Here is a 17,899-nt window from a genome sequence, read left to right as displayed (position 1 = left end):
GAGCTCCGCCCGAGGTTCTTCCTGGTGGGGACTCGGGGCTGCCCGGAGCTGAAGGAGCACAGTTCAGGGGAAAAGCAGGGGTCCGCCGTTGGAGAAGCGGGAGGCGGGTCTTCGTGGAAAGCCAGGACACCCTGCGCGCTGTCAGCATTTGTCAGCCTGACACCTTTACTGGGCTCGGTCACGTCAGGGGTTCTATTGCTCTTGGAAGAATGCTGAAGGCAGAACACAAACGGGCCCCCCGAACAGACAGAAACAAAGAGAAGCCTCTCAGGAAGGGGAAACCTGTGAATTGAGAAACGTCCACAGCCGGCCAAGCGCACACTCAGGCCAGAACGGAATGGTCCCCATTGTGCCAGGGAAAATTAAAGGTGAACGGAAAGCAGAGGGTGACGTCCACATAAAGAAACCAGGAAATGAGAATCCGCATCACCGCGGACGGGAACACTGCCCGGCATGGGAAACCGTAGCTCGAAACGCCGCTGCGTGAAACGTCCACAAACAACAACCCGTCATTGTTTTAAAAACATCTTCACTGAGAGAATCAAAACCACAGATTAGAAGTGACCCAAAGAAGCAAGAATCAGTGAAACGAGATGACCAAACTCTGAGCAGAAACTGCAGAAAAAAGGAACTCATCCCATAAATGAGGGTAAATGACAAGACCCACAAGGGCCAGGAGACCCGGCTTCATTCGCGAGAAGGTTTGAGAAGAGCCCTGAGCCCGCGGGGTGGGGGTGAGGACCCGTAACGAGCTCGCCCGGGGAGAAAGAGGAGGAGGCGAGGCACGAGGGGACGCTCAGAGCTCCCGTCAGGAAAACTCCGGGACTGAGAGAAAAGCTGGGCGTTGGCCCTGAAAGCACACACGGGGACAGGGCTCCTGACGGTGACCCCACACGGACCCCGGTGACAGTGACAGCCTTTCAGGGCTGCTCCGCAGGGAACAGGACCATGCAGAAGCGCTTCGGGAGACTCAAGGGAACACGTCCAAGCTGCGGCCAGGCGTCCGGGCGCGCTCTAGATGCACAGGAGGGCGGGAAGCCGTGGCCGGAGCGGAACACGCTCCATCGCCCCCGAGAGGCCCGGGCACCACGCAGGACCCAGGCGAGCTCAGGGCACTATTCCTCACACACCCAGGATGGGAACGAGTGTGTGGGCGTGCGGCAAAGAGGTGGCCAAGCGTCTGAGGTCCAGATGTCCTCAGGCTCAGCACCGGGCTCTCTGGCTTCTCACGGCTTCTGGAGGCTTCTGGTAACCCTCAGAGGTCCCGGGCCTACGGCAGCCTCGCCTGACTCCTGCCTTCCCTTCACCCGGTCTTCTCCCCGTGGGCATCTCTGACTCTGTGCAGAGGTCCCCCTTGCTAACGGCTCCTGTCACAGGGATGAGGGCCCACCCCAGTGACCCCATTTCAGCTTAATTCCCCCTCAAAGACCCTATCTCCAAGTAAGGTCATGATCTGGGGGTTAGGACTTCAACATAGGAATTTGGGGGACACAAACCTGGGAGACAGGAAGCCTCCAGGGTGACAGTGGGCAGGCCTGAGGGTGACCAGATGGCTGGGAGACCCCAGGCGGCCACACTCCACTAAGCCGCATGACACCCGCCACCACCAAACCAGGCGGCATGCACACCACATTCTGCCACGTGACTGTCCTGAGACGTGGTTTTAAGCTCTGTTACCATCCCGAATGTGCCGTGACCTCTGTGAGGAGGGTGGCTAACCCACAGGGGCTTTGTCCTTTCTGATTTGCTCATAATTCTCTACAAGTTGAATGTAGAAACCCCTCGAGAAAGCCACGTTTCATGCGGCTAGAGCTTTGCTGCATCCCACTGGCCCTAACAGCTGGCCTGGTGCGTGTGAGCCTCCCCTGAGCAGCCATGCGCCCTGGGGTCACACGGACGTTAAATGTCCCTGTGCCATCATGGGGGGGCAGGCTGGGCTGGCGCCACTGTCACCACAGGCCAGGGCTCCCGCCAACAGGGTTTCTCTCCTGCTCCAGAACTTGGGATTTTCCTGCAGAAAATCATCACCAGTGTAGACAGACACACTGAAGCCTTTCCCGTGTTTCCAGGAAGCTTCGGGATTCGGAAGTAACAGAAACTAAGACACCTTAAAACTGACAAAATCGATACACATGTGTTTAATCGCGGAAATCACTCCCTCTCTGTGCTGGATGGACAGCGGTTGTCAGCCAGATTCTCCCACGCCAGCCACGGCCACCACCGGACCGCTCGTCCTCTGAATTTAAGCAGGTTTCTTAAATTACAAAAATAAGCTATAACCCAGTAAAGCATGGTTTCAGAAAGAATGGAGACCCACGTGAAGAAACATTTCACAGGAATGGGCACCCACGTGTGTGTTGGGTTTCAGTGGGCCCTGCTGTGACCTCCCGCCCATGGCACGTCTCGAATTCCTGCCCTGGGACTGTTGTCACACTTACCGCGGGCAGCGAACGCGAATTCGCGCAAACGCTTAACACCCGGGGAGCACTGGCGCAGCCCCGGGCTCCCGCGTGCGGGGTTCACGCTCCCCCCACCTCCGGCGTTGATGCGTCAGCCGGCTGTGAGTGAAGAGCGTCAGTGCCCGGTTGGAAGCTTTCATACAGACCCGAGAAACAAGCTGCTCGTTGAGAAATGAAAGGTAAGGGACAGGAAGGTGTTCTGCTAACCGGCGCAGCTTCCCGCTCAGTCAGAGTGGAAGCTGAACCCGCCCGGGGCCCAGACGAGCGATGAGCAAAGCCGTCCCCCACGGCCACCCCGGGGCTTTGTACCTGGGACTCCCCTGCCTGGACCCACTACCTAAATTCCCAACACAGTTCGACTGTCACTGAGAAATACCCACGGGACCCCCGGGGGGGTTGTAGTGCGGGGAGGGAACCAGTCTGTTCCAGAAAGAATCCATTCAGAGTCACAAATACTAGGAGAGAAATAGGAACAAGAATTTAGACAAAAGTAAATATACACACATGCGCACACACATGCACGCACGTACACATGCACACACATGCACGTACACATGGACACACGCACGCACACAGGCACACACACATGCACATACACATGGACACACGCACGCACACGGGTATACGCATGCACACACGTACACATGCACACACACGCACATACAGATGCACGCACGTACACATGCACACACGCACGTACACATGCACATGCACGCACGCACACAGGTACACACGCATGTACACACGTACAGATGCACGCACACACGTACACATGAACACACACGCATGCAAGTACACATGCACACACGCACACAGGTACACTTGCACACTCACTGGTACACATGCACACACGCACGTACACATGTACACACACGGACAGATGTACGCATGCACACACACGCACATACAGCATACTCCGTGTGCCCAGGCCCCACCTTCTCCCAGGGACGCTTGGACATCAGTGTCTCTGGGTGAGGAGTAACTAACAAAGGGTCTACCTGTCTGAACACCCAGCCACTCCTGTCTTCCTTCTGGTCGACAAGCCTGAGAACATAGAGACCTCAGCCAGACCCGCCGCAGACCTCACAGACCATCTGAACAGATCCCTGGGGCCACAGTTCTCCCCAGAGCAGGATGGAGACCTCGCTACCTGAGGCATGCCCGCTAAAGACACAGCTGGCTAACCCATAGGCAGCTGTCCCAGAGCCATCAGCAGAAGCCAGCCTCAGCCTTCAGAACAGCTCCAAGTGTCACATTAATACTGATGAACTCTGCTCCCAAATGCCCCCCCAAACCAGGATCAAGGCCCCCGGGGTGGAGCCAGCTGAGGCCCTGTCTGCAGAGAGCAGTCTCATCAGAGGGCAGAGAGGAGCCGCTCATTGCCCCAGGCCTTCGGGTGGTATCAGAAGGGACAGCAACAAAGGCAACAAATTACCCACCTGGCACGTTCCCCTACATCAAGATCACGGACTTCAGTTTGCTGGGACTGAAGTAAACTCAGTGCATGTTGGGCCATCCCGCTTCCTTCCCAACTTTCTGCCTGGCCTCTGCCCTGCGCTCACATGGCTGCAGACTCAGGTCACTTGGTGCTGGTCCCAGACAAAGGAATGAGCCACATCCCCGCCCAGGAGGGGTCATGGGGCAACGAGGCCAAGGAAGAGCAACTGATAATGTCAGCCTGAAAGCGCTCAGTTCAGTTTGTTGTCCTGAAAAAATCTTTACAGATTTCAGAAGGTCACTAAATACCAGTGCTTCCATGATTGTTGGTGTAGCTACCATGGTCCTGGTTCAGTCTCGGTGCCTAGGACAGCACTTCCACCCCAACATCTATGCTTGCATGCTGGCGAAGTCAGAAACTGGCCTCTACTGGACAGGGTGCTGTGCTGCAGAGGGCCTGTCAGAGAGGTCAGCAAGGACCCAGCCAGAATGACTACTTGCCCCTTGGGGCAGTTCTACACACCCTGAGCCTCATGCACACGCGAAAGAAAAGGAACAGGAGAGCCCTCCTTGGGCCGCTGCTGGAAGCACACATGAGATGGGGAGGACCAACTGTCCAGCAGAGATGGATGCTCAGGGAAGAGCAGCTCTTCTCCTTCTGGATGTTGAGCATGTCCCTGCTTATGCTAAAGTACCCAACATACCATCTCCAAAAGTGCAATCAAACACCACCACCTCCTCATGTGAGGGGCTTCCAGGGTGGAGGAAACTCATCCTGCTCCAAAGCCTGCTACACATTACTTTCCTGCATCTACCATTGTAAGGACCTAGGGCATGATGACAATCCGGTGCACACTGAGGATACTCCTTAGGAAAATGATCTCATTGCACCTTGCCCTTCTTGGGTATGAACGGGTGGATTGGATGAATGGGTGGGTGGATAGGTGAATAGATTGGTGGATAGATTGGTAGATGGATGGATGGATGGATGGATGGATGGATGGATGGATGGATGGATAGGTGGATGGATGGATGGATGGATGGATGGATGGATGGATGGATGGATGGATGGATGGATTGGTGGATGGATGGATGGATGGATGGATGGATGGATGGATGGATTGGTGGATGGATGGATGGATGGATGGATGGATGGATGGATGGATTGGTGGATGGATGAGTGGATGGATGGATGGATGGATGAATGGATGGATGGATGGGTGGATGGATGGATGGATGGATGGATGGATGGATGGATGGATGGATGGATGGATTGGTGGATGGATGGATGGATGGATGGATGGATGGATGGATGGATGGATGGATTGGTGGATGGATGGATGGATGGATGGATTGGTGGATGGATGGATGGATGGATGGATGGATGGATGGATGGTGGATGGTGGATGGTGGATGGATGGATGGATGGATGGATGGATGGATGGTGGATGGTGGATGGTGGATGGATGGATGGATGGATGATGGTTGGAGATAGATAATAGATCCATAGATATAGATATAAGAACATGAAACACCTAAAAGCCCTCATGCCTTCGACACTTTTTGGAAGGATAAAGATCACCTTCCCACAGTCTTTAGTTCGATCAGGCTATAGCTTATATGGTGCAATGAATCTAGAAATCGATATGCCTACCTATGAGTGCTGTTTGTCTTTCTTTGCCTCGATTTCCAGAAATATCCGAGCTGTGAGGAAGGTCAAGCGCAGTTAGGGTTTGATATCAGTGTCTCCTGTCTCTCTAGCAATCCTTAGTGTCTCCGTTTTCCTGTAGTTCTTTATATGAGCATTGTATGGAAACCAGCTCAGCAACATGAGGCCTTTGGGAATGGGCCCCAACCAGATAGGACCGGTGTCCTCGCAAGAAGAGGTCGGGACGCAGACACGCACAGGGGACAACCACGTGAGGACACGGGATGGCCTCTGCCCGCTAAGGAGAGGGGCCACGGAGGAAGCACCCGCCCACGCCTGGAGCTCCGACTTCCCGCCTCAGGGGAGAGCAAGGGTCTGTGGTTGGAGCTGCCCATCTGGGGTGCTCAGGGCAGCCGGCACAGACGCGGCAGCTAGTGATCGGGGCTCCGCAAGGTGAGACTTGTGGAGGTGCCGATGCAGGCGATTCCTGCGATCTTTTTTTTTTAAAGATTTTATTTATTTATTTGAGAGAGAGAATGAGAGACAGAGAGAGCATGAGAGGGGGGAGGGTCAGAGGGAGAAGCAGACTCCCTGCTGAGCAGGGAGCCCGATGTGGGACTCGATCCCGGGACTCGAGGATCATGACCTGAGCCGAAGGCAGTCGCTCAACCAACTGAGCCACCCAGGCGCCCGATTCCTGCGATCTTGTCCGCGGGGCAGGAGGGGCCAGGATCCCGCACACTCCAGCTCAGAGAGGGGCCTCCGAGGGGACCCCATGCGAACCCTGTAGCTGGTCTTCGCACTCCTGTACGAATCAAGCAAGCTTCTCTCCATCTCTTCTTTGTCTTTCCAGAGAAATGGAGACAAAAACACTCCGGCCGTGGACTGGGCTCACATCCCACCGTGTGGATGCTTACGAACAGACTGCACTCATCTCAATTGGAATAAAGTCCCCACAGGGCCAGGCAGCCTGCACACCCGGACACAGCGGCTTCAATTTCAGGGCAACACGCTTGTGAATTAGAGTCCACAAGCAGAGCCTCCGGTCGCCTGGAGGACACACAGAAATAAGCTCGGGCCTCCATAATACCCGTGGCCAGGCATTGATTGCCCATGGAAACCTCAGGCAGAGCTCACCCGGCCACAGACGCCGCGCCAACGAGGATAGCAAGCTTTGACCTTCAAATAAGGTAAAGAATGAAGCCAAAAGTAATTTTTAAGACACCAAGGAAAGGATATCGACTCAAATATCTGAGTCTGGAGCAAATCAGCAAAAGTTCAACCAGCACATGAATGAAATACAGAGAAGAAGCAAACCTCCCAAATGAAAAATAGATACAAAAAAAGTTAAAATGCCAAACTGTGTGACACTAACGTTAAGTTTCAGCCTCAAATGTCATCAAAATGTACATGCAAACCTCTTTACTCATAAAAACTCAATCAAATTACATATCTTGATCTCGCGTGGCCGACATGGTCAGGCACAGTTGGCAATGAAGTTCTGAACTCCGCACCGTCTCTGCCTTTCCCTGAGCCCCACAGGCAGCCCTGAAAACTCACTGAGGGGCTTGGGGACGGGTGTCAGAGGACATGAATGTGCCCCCTCTCTGCTCAGAAGCCAGTGCCATGGACCCAATACACGGGTTCAACCAGGCCTCCCAGCACACAGACCCATCCCCAGCTCGCTGACCCCCTCCCCATGACCTGGGGGGGCACCTGGAGGGGTCTCGGGGGACATCATCAATGCTTTGGCCCCCTCTGCACCTGCACCTTCACCCCCAGAGCAGGACAGGAAACCCCTCCGGTCTGTTGTCACCAATCAAGGGGTATCTTATCAATCGACCATGCACTTATAGGGACTCCTTTAGGGGACACAGCGCCATCTATAAGCAAGAAGTCACAACGTCCGGATAGTCTTGGGGAAGACCAACCCACTGCACATATTTAAATGCATCTTAGCAGCTCTGTTAAAAGTCACACAATATAATGATCTATTTTAACAGCATAGAAATGATATTTTCCATCAGAATGCATCCTGTAAATTAACTTGGCTCTGAACGCTGTTAATTCCGATTATATTCAGTAGGCCGTGTCGAATCTCCACCTCTCCCTGTTCTCTGCAGAGCTGGGGGGCACATCCAGCTCCCACGCTGGCCTCTGCCCGAAGGTTCGCACGCCGGTGGGAGCCCCTCCGTTCCTGCTCACCGGCACTGTCCGTACTTGGGCTGTCATGCCGAAACCAGAACCAGCTTCCTCGTGTTTTCTTCCCGCCTTCTCTGGGGTATAGCACACACAGGGTGACCTAGGCAGACACCTCACCGGCCGCCTTCTGCAGGGAGCCAGGCCTTAAACAGGGACAGTCAGCAGATGGCCAGCGGCCCCACAGTGCACAGGGGCACCCCCAACAGTGCCAGTGACCCTGGTTGGGGTGTGGGGGCCTCTCTGAGCCCCGCAGGGCGGCAAATTGTCTCTGTTCAGCACGACGACTCACATTTGGTGTCACCTGTATTGATTAGGTTGGTTGTCTCCATGGACAAGGATGCCTTGTTGTCCTATCTCTTTCTTACTCTTCTCGTTCCAATGTGTCTGTGCGTTTTCTTCCAAAACGTACACACGGATCTAAGCATTACCATAAATTATAGATGTAACATAACAAAATTACTTTAGCATCCCCAGGAGTAAATTAAAATGCCTCAGCTCCCTAAGACACACTCCCACATGGAAGAGTCACGTGGGACTTGGCACCGTCCCTCCGAAGGAGCCCAGGCGGGCAGAGGAGAGGCTGAGTGAAGACCAGGGACGATGCACAGCCGGGTGCAGACGCATCCCCTGAAGCCACCTGTCCCGTTGCTGCCACGATTCCTCCCCGGTCCCAAGCACATATAACCTGAACGGCAGGAACTCAGCATCAAACGACATGTGGCAAGCTTGTTCTCAGGGAGACAGGTGCTGAGCTGAGCATCGGTCCTTCCAGGAATCAGAGCACGGGGCTGACGCCGAGCTTTTCCCGGCTGACTCGCGGGCTCCGTAGCCACCATGTTCCTGTCGTGAGGATGAGGCTCCTTCCTTCTGTCAGAAGCAGGCACCACTCACCTTCATGGCCTTACGAAAATGCATACAGGCAGAAAAGCATTTCTGAAAGGAGCATGAAGATGGCGTTGTTTTATTACTTAGAGTGTGATCAGTAGGCTTATTGAAAATGCACGATCTTCAATACTGTCTCACAGTCCCGCAAGGCCCCATTTACAACACCCTTAATTCCATGCATTGTCCCAGTCGCGCCCCGTCTTTGCATGAGGCTGATTTTAACCAGACATCAGCGCCAGCCCACAGGCTGCTCCCCGAGACTCCGCTGTGCCGACAGGGCGGTGATATGCTGTCAATTAAAGAACTCTGATTATTATCAGCAAACCCAGAGGTCAAAGCGCCGCGTGTCTTATCTGAGTTTCACAGGTGGAGGAACCGTGGTGGAGACAGACTTGTTCGTGGGCGCGCCCAGGGCTCCAACGACCCCACACGGCAAGGCCCCAGGGTGGTGTCTGCACGCTCCCTGGTGCATGTAGCCTCTGCAGACAGCTGCTGTGGACTTGCGGAACACTCAGAATGAAACCGCTCTGGGCGTGGCTGTCCAGGTCCGGGAGGAGAGTGACATCTCCTGTGAGCAGCCTCCCCCGGCGGGCCGAGGGCGGTCTGCACACCCGGTTGGGTCGATCCTACCGGTGCGGTCGGCCAGGCGAGCCCGAGACCCGAGACCCGAGACCCATGTCCGTACTTTAACTGGAAGCTGAAGCAGTTTTAATGGGGAAGGACCCGATACCCACCAAACTCTGGACTAACCGAATGGCTCCACATTATCCCCAGAGGCAAGTTACAGCGGGTGTCACCGCGCAGGTCACGGCGTCCACACAGGGTGGTGTGCTTGTCCGACAGCATCCAATGTGCAGGGGAGACCTCAAGGGCTTTGTTGACAACAGTTGTTCGGGCTTTGGTTCTGTTCAGTGCCGTTCGCCGAAACCTCCCCTCCCGGTACCTTTCACTATGAACAGACCTGCCCTGACTGTTTGGTACGAACTCCCTTACTTTCCTCTTTACGGCCACACAGTGTCTCCAAAACGCATCAGCTCACAGGGTATTTTCATCTTAAGCTATTTTTCAGGCTGGGACTTTCACAGAACAACTACTTATAAATCATCAACACGAAGTTAATGAAAATCCAAACTGACTATAGACACATCTTTTTTTTTAATAAAAAAATTGTATTTACTTAGAAGCATTCAGAATGTCAACAAAACAGCTGCAACTTTTTTTTTTTTTTTTTGCAATTACAGAGTGGTATTCAGTTAACAGAACAACAATTATTTGGTAGAAGCTGCATCAGAGACAACTGAAGATGAAAAACTACCATCCCCATATGTAACTAATTTGTGCTGTGCACCAACAAGAACCTGCTTTAAATTTCCATGCCAATTTCCAAACCCCATACTGGACCAGGCAAGGTTACTGGCTGTTGAAAATACCACCAGGACAGGGCTATCTAAAGACACATTCGGTAGTGTGTTAACTATACAAAAAAAGACACTGTACAGTTTAAAAACAAATCTTACACAGCCTTACATTTCAATTTTTTTCTTTAAAAGGAGTGAGTTGTGTACAGGGGGGTTAAATGCTTTATAGACAAGAAAAAGAACTGTGCTAGAACCAACTTATTCATCATCATCATCTTCTTCTTCATCTTCATCTTCCTCATCTTCCTCCTCCTCCTCCTCCTCTTCATCTTCCTCATCTTCCTCCTCTCCCTTCTTTTTCTTGCTCTTTTCAGCCTTGACAACTCCCTTTTTTGCCGCACCAGGCTTTCCTTGAGCTCGGTACGCGGCAATAACATTTCATATTTTTCCTTCAGCTTAGCAGCCTTCTTTTCATACGGCTGCTTGTCATCTGCAGCGGTGTTACTCCACATCTCTCCCAGTTTCTTTGCAACATCACCCATGGATCGGCCGGGATGTTCTCCTTCGATTTTTGGGCGATACTCAGAACAAAACAAGAAAAAGGCCGAAGGAGGCCTCTTGGCTGCATTGGGATCCTTGAATTTCTTTTTTGTTTCCCCTTTAGGGGGGATATAAGTTTTCATTTCTCTTTCATAACGGGCCTTGTCCGCCTTTGCCATGTCTTCAAATTTTCCTTTCTCTTTAGCAGACATGGTCTTCCACCTTTCTGAGCACTTCTTAGAAAACTCTGAGAAGTTGACTGAAGGCTCTGGGTGCTTCTTCTTGTGCTCCTCTCGGCAAGTTTGCACAAAGAATGCATATGACGACATTTTGCCTCTCGGCTTCTTAGGATCTCCTTTGCCCATGTTTAATTATTTTCCTCAGCGAGGCACAGAGTTGCGCAGTGCCCGTCTGGCTCTCACTTGCCCCGGCGCTGTCTCTATGGAGCTCAATGTACTGCAATGACTGTCTATAGACACGTCTTCTACACGCAGCTAATGGTAATCAATTCCTTTCATCTCTACCCACGTAGAGTTTTACCAATGACCTCTAATGGTTTGAAAAGAAAAATACGACAAGAGTTGCAGTTAGTCTTACACGGAAATCTGATCTCTTGAAAGCACTATTTTGAAGAAAAGGCCACAGCTTCACATGAGAGCCACCTGCACGCTCGTCTCCACGTGTTGTGGGCCACTCGGACCTACGTAGTGGGACACGTCACTCCGGGTGATGGGCTGGGACGTGCCACAGCCCCGCGTCAACTGTAAGAACTCTGACACGTAGGAAGGACACAGGATGGTGTCTGGTGGTCAAGGGAGATGCTAAACCCAGAGCACTTCATCAGCAGGAAACCATCATCATTGCGGGGAACTCTTTAGAAACGGAGATAAAGATACTCCTCAAACTCATTCACAGAATAATTTCATGTTTACGTATGTTGACTTTTTTCACTTCAAAAAGGTCTAGCCAATACCAAAGTTAAAAGAATGACATGCTGAGCACCCACCTTCCAGGTAGATCGACCATTAACATGAAGCACCCAGACATCCGTGTCCATGCACACTAGACCCTGAGTGACTGGAGAATGAATTCCAGACCACGTGTCACCTCCCCCAGGAGGCCAGCGTGACCTCGTGGGAGCAGGGACCTTCTCCAACAAAACCCAGTTACCGATATCAGCCCAAGCGAGTTCACAGCAACTGAAAACATCAAATCCAGAGTCTGCTTCAGCGCTGGCCCAGGGAAGCTCACACAACCCTTGGGGGCCATGTCTCCGATCCCCTTGGATCTAGAGGGATCCCACCTCTTCCTTAAATGATAGTGACTTTTGTGGATTCCTGGGTGGTTCAGTCGGTGAACCGTCTGCCTTCAGCTCAGCTCATGTTCTCTGGGTCCTGGGATCGAGTCCCGCATTGGGCTCCCTCCTCAGCGGGGAGTCTGCTTCTCCCTCTGACCCTCCCCACACTCATGCGCTCTCTCTGTCTCTCAAATAAATAAAATATTTTTTAAAATAAATAAATAAACAAACAAAGGTATTGACTTTTCAAGAATCTAGGCCAGTTTCTTGTCCGCCATTCTGGGTTTGTTTCATATCTTGGGGACTGGACTCCAGTCAAACACTCGCAGTAGAGCGTCCTGCCCCACACATCACAGCACGAGGCACGGAGGGTGGTTCCTCTCCTTACTGGTGACGTAGGGCGGTCACTCAGTTTCCTGCTGTCACCTACCCTCTTCCTGGAAAAGGATGGGGTGTGGGGGGGGGGGGACCCGGACACATGAACTCTGGTCCCTGCAGCCTCGGGGAGTTGACCCCCAGTCAGGACCTGCCTGGATCAGCTACCCCACGGGGGACGGGAAGGCAGATGTTCTCGTTCGAGGAACCCTCCGACCTTCAGCTGGAATCTTCCTCCTACGCGCTCTCCTTGGCTCTCCCCATGTGTTGGAGTCCATCGCCAGCATCATTCTTCTTGATGCTCAAACGGTCGCCATGTTGCCCAGCCCTTTGAGCTGCCTCCTGCATCCTTCCGACCCCACGCCCAGTTCATCTCTGAGGTTCCTTTGCTTTGGGGCCACAAGATGCTCCAAACCTCCTTGACTTCCCTGCCTCAGATGTGGAATCCGACGTTTCTCCAAGGAGCCCTGGTTCCGGGGAAGGGTGTCTATGGACCTGGGAGCTATGTGTGCTCGCTGCTTTTAGAACGGGGCGCATTGACTCCAGACCCTCCTAGCGGACATGCTAGGTGCGTGTGCACCACAACCACAAACATGGCCCCACACGTCCTTTCTCACCCGCCCACCCTGCATGTTGAATTTTCGTCTCACATGGTGAAAATCCTGTAGCAAACAATGTGGACAAATTCACCCGTCATGTTTGCCTCTCCCAAGTTATGTCCTCATGGCTCCGTGGCGGTTCCATCAGTACTCCAGCCAGCAACACACCTCTGAGGTCAAACCCAAGATCTTTCTGCAGCATTTTGTGGCCTTGAAGTAGCTTTAAGTACCAGGTTTACACTGCAGCGCCTCGGGGGCAGGTCTGCGGAACAAGGAGCCTTGAGCGATCCAGGCTCTCTCAGAGACGGTACGTGGAGACCCAGCCATCCACCTGCCAGAAAGGAAATGGGAAACCCGGAAGCCCTGACTTGCATGCGGTAACACGTCTTTCCCACCAGCAAGCAGCAGAGTTAATTGGAGGAGAACAAGCACATGAAATAATAGGTTGTGATGAATACTGACAAAATAGTGATAAAGCCTAAGCTTGGAATGATCATTTGGTTTTAACAGAAATGTACCAGAAGGGAAAGTTCTGTAGCTCCCTGTGGGAATTGACCAAAGACCTGCCAATTATAAAGTGTGCTCCGTCTCTCTACTCTGCTTTCGGACGGACCGTAGGCCAGTCCAGGACAGGCTTTTCTGGGGTCCCGAGCGGGACTGCGCAGGACACCCCGTGTCTTTCTGTTCCAGCAGAAAGAGGGACTGGTAGGTCTCCACCAACATTAACATCCGCAGATGGATTAGGAAGGGAAGGATCCCGATGCGTCCATCTGGTGGGCACTGGGCTGACCTGCGTTACACATCAGTCTGGACCACACCTCCGCATGGGGGGCGCCTCCTACCGCCAATCTCCTTGATCTCGACTTACTAATCAACCCATCTAACAGTATTAATTTAACCACTTCTATGCTTTTAGGGAACATATCATTGGAGGTGGTTTGGGTGGCTCCCCTCCCTATTTGGGGGGGCAGAGGGACCGTCTGAGGATGAGTTTATGGGCTTAGTCTTGGACAAACATCGTACATTCCAAACCTTAGAAAGTGCAGCAAAACACTGCATTCCAATAAAAACAGAGTTTCTGACCTTCACATGCCCCAGTCGTCATTCCTACAGAAAGCCGTGCCGTGTAACCACTCCATACCCGGAATTTTTTTAATCAAAACTCCTATTAAAGTGTCAAACATTTAATAGCTAAAACACCGCTTTGCTTGGAAAGCTAAAAGGCTGGAAAGAAACGTTAATTACATTAGCACACACAGGCTCCGAAAGCACAGGCGGTCTGGCTCATTTTCCCGTCACTGTTCTTCCAATAGGTTAGCTGGGGCTCTTTGTCGACATAAATTGAAAACCATTAAAAAGCCATTATCACGCTGCCTGCCGGGAGACAGGCAGGTGGAGCCCGGCACTTCCACACTCCGTGGCCTGTGGAGGCCCAGCAGAAGGGCCACGACCAGCAGAGGAAACGTCTGATGAAGTCTGACTGTCGAGGGCCACCAATGCCCCCAGAGCTGGGGCCCCAGAGGCAGGCGGGGCCCAGAAGCCAGCACGGGATGGCTGGGCCGGACTTGATGCTGGAGGCCTAGGCAGTGTCAGCACTCCGGTGACTTCCCGGCTGCTGAAGACTGTGCACCACCATGGGCCTCCGTCGGTCCACAGGAGGCTCCACATCCGAGTGCAGAGGACTTGTGGGAGCAGGCTGGGCACCTCCCCAGAGATGAGCGGTCTGTGTCTCCGTGGCAGATTTGTTTTCTGAACCACACAACCGCTTATGGGTCCTCAGCAGAAAGGTGTGATCTATAGAAAGGTGGCACCAAATTATTTAAAGCACGCTCTCTTTCTAGAACGGGGATTAATTAGCATTCTGCTGTGCCACTGAAGACTCACAAGTCAATGAAAATCTGCCCCCCTTTCGGCAGTGTGGTGACTTGGAGACATCTTCCAGGAGACGCAGTCTTCACACTCGGGTGGGACTTTACTTCCAGAGCCCGTTGCACTTAAAGTGTGTAAGCACGTTTGGAGGGCTGGCCTGAGCTGGGGTATGGTCATCGAGAGAGGCAGTGTCCGTGTTGGGGGCCACAGCCCCTGGCGGGCTGGCTTCCTTTCTGAAATGGGACTACAGAGGAGGCCGGTCTGACCTTTCATCTCCGGAGAAGGAGCTATGGGGGAACCACATGGAGCACCTCAGAACAATGCATGCCTTCCTGGGACGGCAGAGCGAGCCGGACGGCAGAGAGAGCCTGCCAGGCCCTCCCTCCTGTAAACTCTGGACCAAGTGCACATCGGTGACCTCCAGAATGGGAGAGGCAGGTGGCAGGGAGCTGCCCTTGGAAGCAGAGGGGGCAGAGGGAGATGTTCATTGTTGGTCCAGCTGGAGAACACATGGAAGGTGGCGTCACATAGGGCACCTAAGGACCAACAGAAAACCCACGTCCTCCAGCCCGGCCCAGCGGGGACACGGCCCTGACCCACGTGCTCCAGCCCGGCCCAGCGGGGACAGAGCACTGGAGGAAGCGTGTGCATGACACCCCATCAGGTGCATCAGTATGCATCTCAGGACACTGCAGAGCAGGAACCGGAGTGTGTAGATTCACCTGAAGTGAGTAACAATGTACAATTATCCACATCTACTTGAAGCGTGCAATAATTATAAATACATGAAATATGTATATGTAGATATTAGAAATATACAAATACACGGATCCCCGTGGACTTAAGAGGGAGAGGAAGTGGGAGGGAGAGAGAAAGGAAGAAAAAAAGATCTAGAAGTGGAAACTGTATACAAATTGAAAAAAATTAAAAACTGGATTTTTTTAAGAAAGTTGCTCTTCAGCCTGGGAAGAAAAACAGTTTTGCCCTCACTCCGTCGTCCAGATCAAACATTTGCTGGTGAATGAGTTCTGCTGCGAGATCGGAGGCACCGGCTGCATTCAGGAAAGGGGGGTTTACTCGTGGTTTCACGGGGTCGCCTAAGCACCAAACGCTCGAGAAAGACGTGGTCTCAGCAGCCCGTGTGCCTGGGGCTGATGCACCCTTCCCGTGTCTGGCCGCGGGACCAGCTCCCCGGCACGGGGGCAGTACGATCTCAGCGTGTCCGCTACACGCGTCCTACACCGTGTCAGCCTTGCATTTTGTTTGGCTCCGACTGACGAGAGTATTTCACGGCATGTGGTTGGTTTTGCCATATTCCTGACTGCTCAGCCTGCCCTCGAGGGGGGCACTCTGCAGCTCGCCCCCTCCCAGCCCGGCCACATAGGCTGCGGTCCCTGGAGCTCAAGGACCCTGCACCCCCCCTACCTGCATCATTTCCCAGTGAGGCCTTGCGCCGTCCACGGAGACATGCCTGCGGGTGGGGGGAGGTCATGGGGCCGGGAGCACTGACCGACCGCCCACCCGCCTCCCTCCACCTGCCACCTCACCTCCGCCAAGGTGGACGTTCACTTCTCCCAGACAGCCCCCACCCCAGGGCAGTGTCCACGGGGCTTCGGAGACAAGCAACAGGAATAAGGGATGTTCACGGGATTCACTCCTGACTCACTGCTTGAAGTGATGAGGCAAACGTCTTGGATTTTTCTTAGGTTCTGACCCAAATCAAAGGTGAGGACTGTGTTGTGTTTACACATCTGTTGTCCTAGAGATCTAGAAAAGTCCACAGAGGGCATTCGATATCCCTGTGCCTCCGTGGCTGGGACACAGTCAGCCTTCGGCATCTGAGGCCAAAGGTAAAAGTTGCTGTGGACGAGCGGGTTGGGTGGGTGGGGAGCCTGCTTCCTCGTGCTGGTAACGCTCGCCATCCGCTGCGCCTGTTGGAGCCTGAGAAAGGCAGGAGCTCCAGGCAGGCAGCTGGAAGGCCCCCGGGCCCCGCTGGGTGCTGCTCAGGAGCTCCTGGGCAGGGGAGCCCCTCACACCGTCCCCAGCCCCCAAGAGCCCCCAGCCCAGGACGGAGCAAAGGTTGAGAGTGGGGTGTGCCCCGCAGAGCAGAGGGCGTGGACATTCGGGACAGAGAGGCTGATCAAGCCCTGGACAGGGCTGGGAAGGAGCAGGGGGAGGGTTTGCAGCGAGACCTTCAAGCTCCATGCCTGTGAGCCGGTGCAACCTGCTCCCTTCCAGAGAAGGTGTCACCAGAAGAGCTCCCCCGCCGGCACTTTTTAAAAAACTGCTGACTTGAAGGCAAACCAGCCCCATGAGCTGGGGGGGCTCTGACTCGTGGAGAAATGACACAGCGGCCAACCAGGCCCCACTGGTGAGGCCGGTCAAGGGGCTGGGCGGGACCGGGGTGCAGAGCTGAAGCCCCCACCTGACCACAGGGCTCCGGCCACATGGCGCTGGGCCAGGCCTCCTCAGGGGCCGCCATCGCGGAGGAATCACGAATGTGATTGTTCATGCGAAGAAGGCACAGCCAGACGCGAGAAACGTCTGGAAACACGAACTCCTCACAAAGCGCCGCACTGGTGAGAGAAGAACAGAGCCATTTGTCAAAGCAGACCTGCCGGCCGGCTCGGACTCTCCCAGCAGCACTTCCAACGCCAAGGCTGGGGTCTGACCACACGGCTTCTGGCTTCAGCCGCCCTTCGTGTTCGGTTAAAGGGATCTCCCCTGTGGTGTGACATGTCAGGGGCTGACTGCACCAATCTGAGGGAGAGCGCCCCAGAGCAAGACGGTTCTGTCCTTTAGATTTAGAGAAATGTTCCCAACTGAAGAATGCCCGCGTCCCGGAGGCCCAGATGCAGCGGGACACCATCCACCCCAGACACTGAGCTGCCCCCGGACTCGGTCTCCAGGTGTTAGGGAAAGCCCAGACATCCGAAAACCCGAGGACACCACCTTGTTTTCACTGGAGTGCTCGAAAGTCCCTTGAAAGCATGAAAAGCCGTGTCTGTTTCCTTGTGCTTGACTTGCCGGCCACCCGGCCGCCCTGGGCCCGCTGCTGCAGTCTGGGTGCTAACCCCTGCCCACACCCGGGGTCACAGGGGCAGAGCCTGTCCCACCCGCAATCCCGACCGCTCCCCTCTGGGGGTCTCTTGGAGCAGAGGTGACAGGCCCCCTCCTCATTTCTGAGTCCTCGTACCAAGAGTGGCCTCACCCCCCACCCAGCCCCCACC

General features: G+C 53.9%; 1 pseudogene across 1 annotated transcript; it reads right to left on the bottom strand.

The window, feature by feature from the left end:
• Positions 1 to 10,247: 10,247 nt before the first annotated feature.
• LOC113920205 lies at positions 10,248 to 10,992 on the bottom strand (annotated as a pseudogene). The gene has a single exon (XR_003519256.2). The product of XR_003519256.2 is annotated as a high mobility group protein B1-like (transcript).
• Between the last annotated feature and the right edge of the window lie 6,907 nt (positions 10,993 to 17,899).

Source organism: Zalophus californianus, chromosome 3, assembly GCF_009762305.2.
Source record: "Zalophus californianus isolate mZalCal1 chromosome 3, mZalCal1.pri.v2, whole genome shotgun sequence".
Classification (NCBI taxonomy): Eukaryota; Metazoa; Chordata; class Mammalia; order Carnivora; family Otariidae; genus Zalophus; species Zalophus californianus.
Note: the sequence above shows the minus strand (reverse complement) of the source record. Positions and strands in the feature narration are given on the sequence as shown.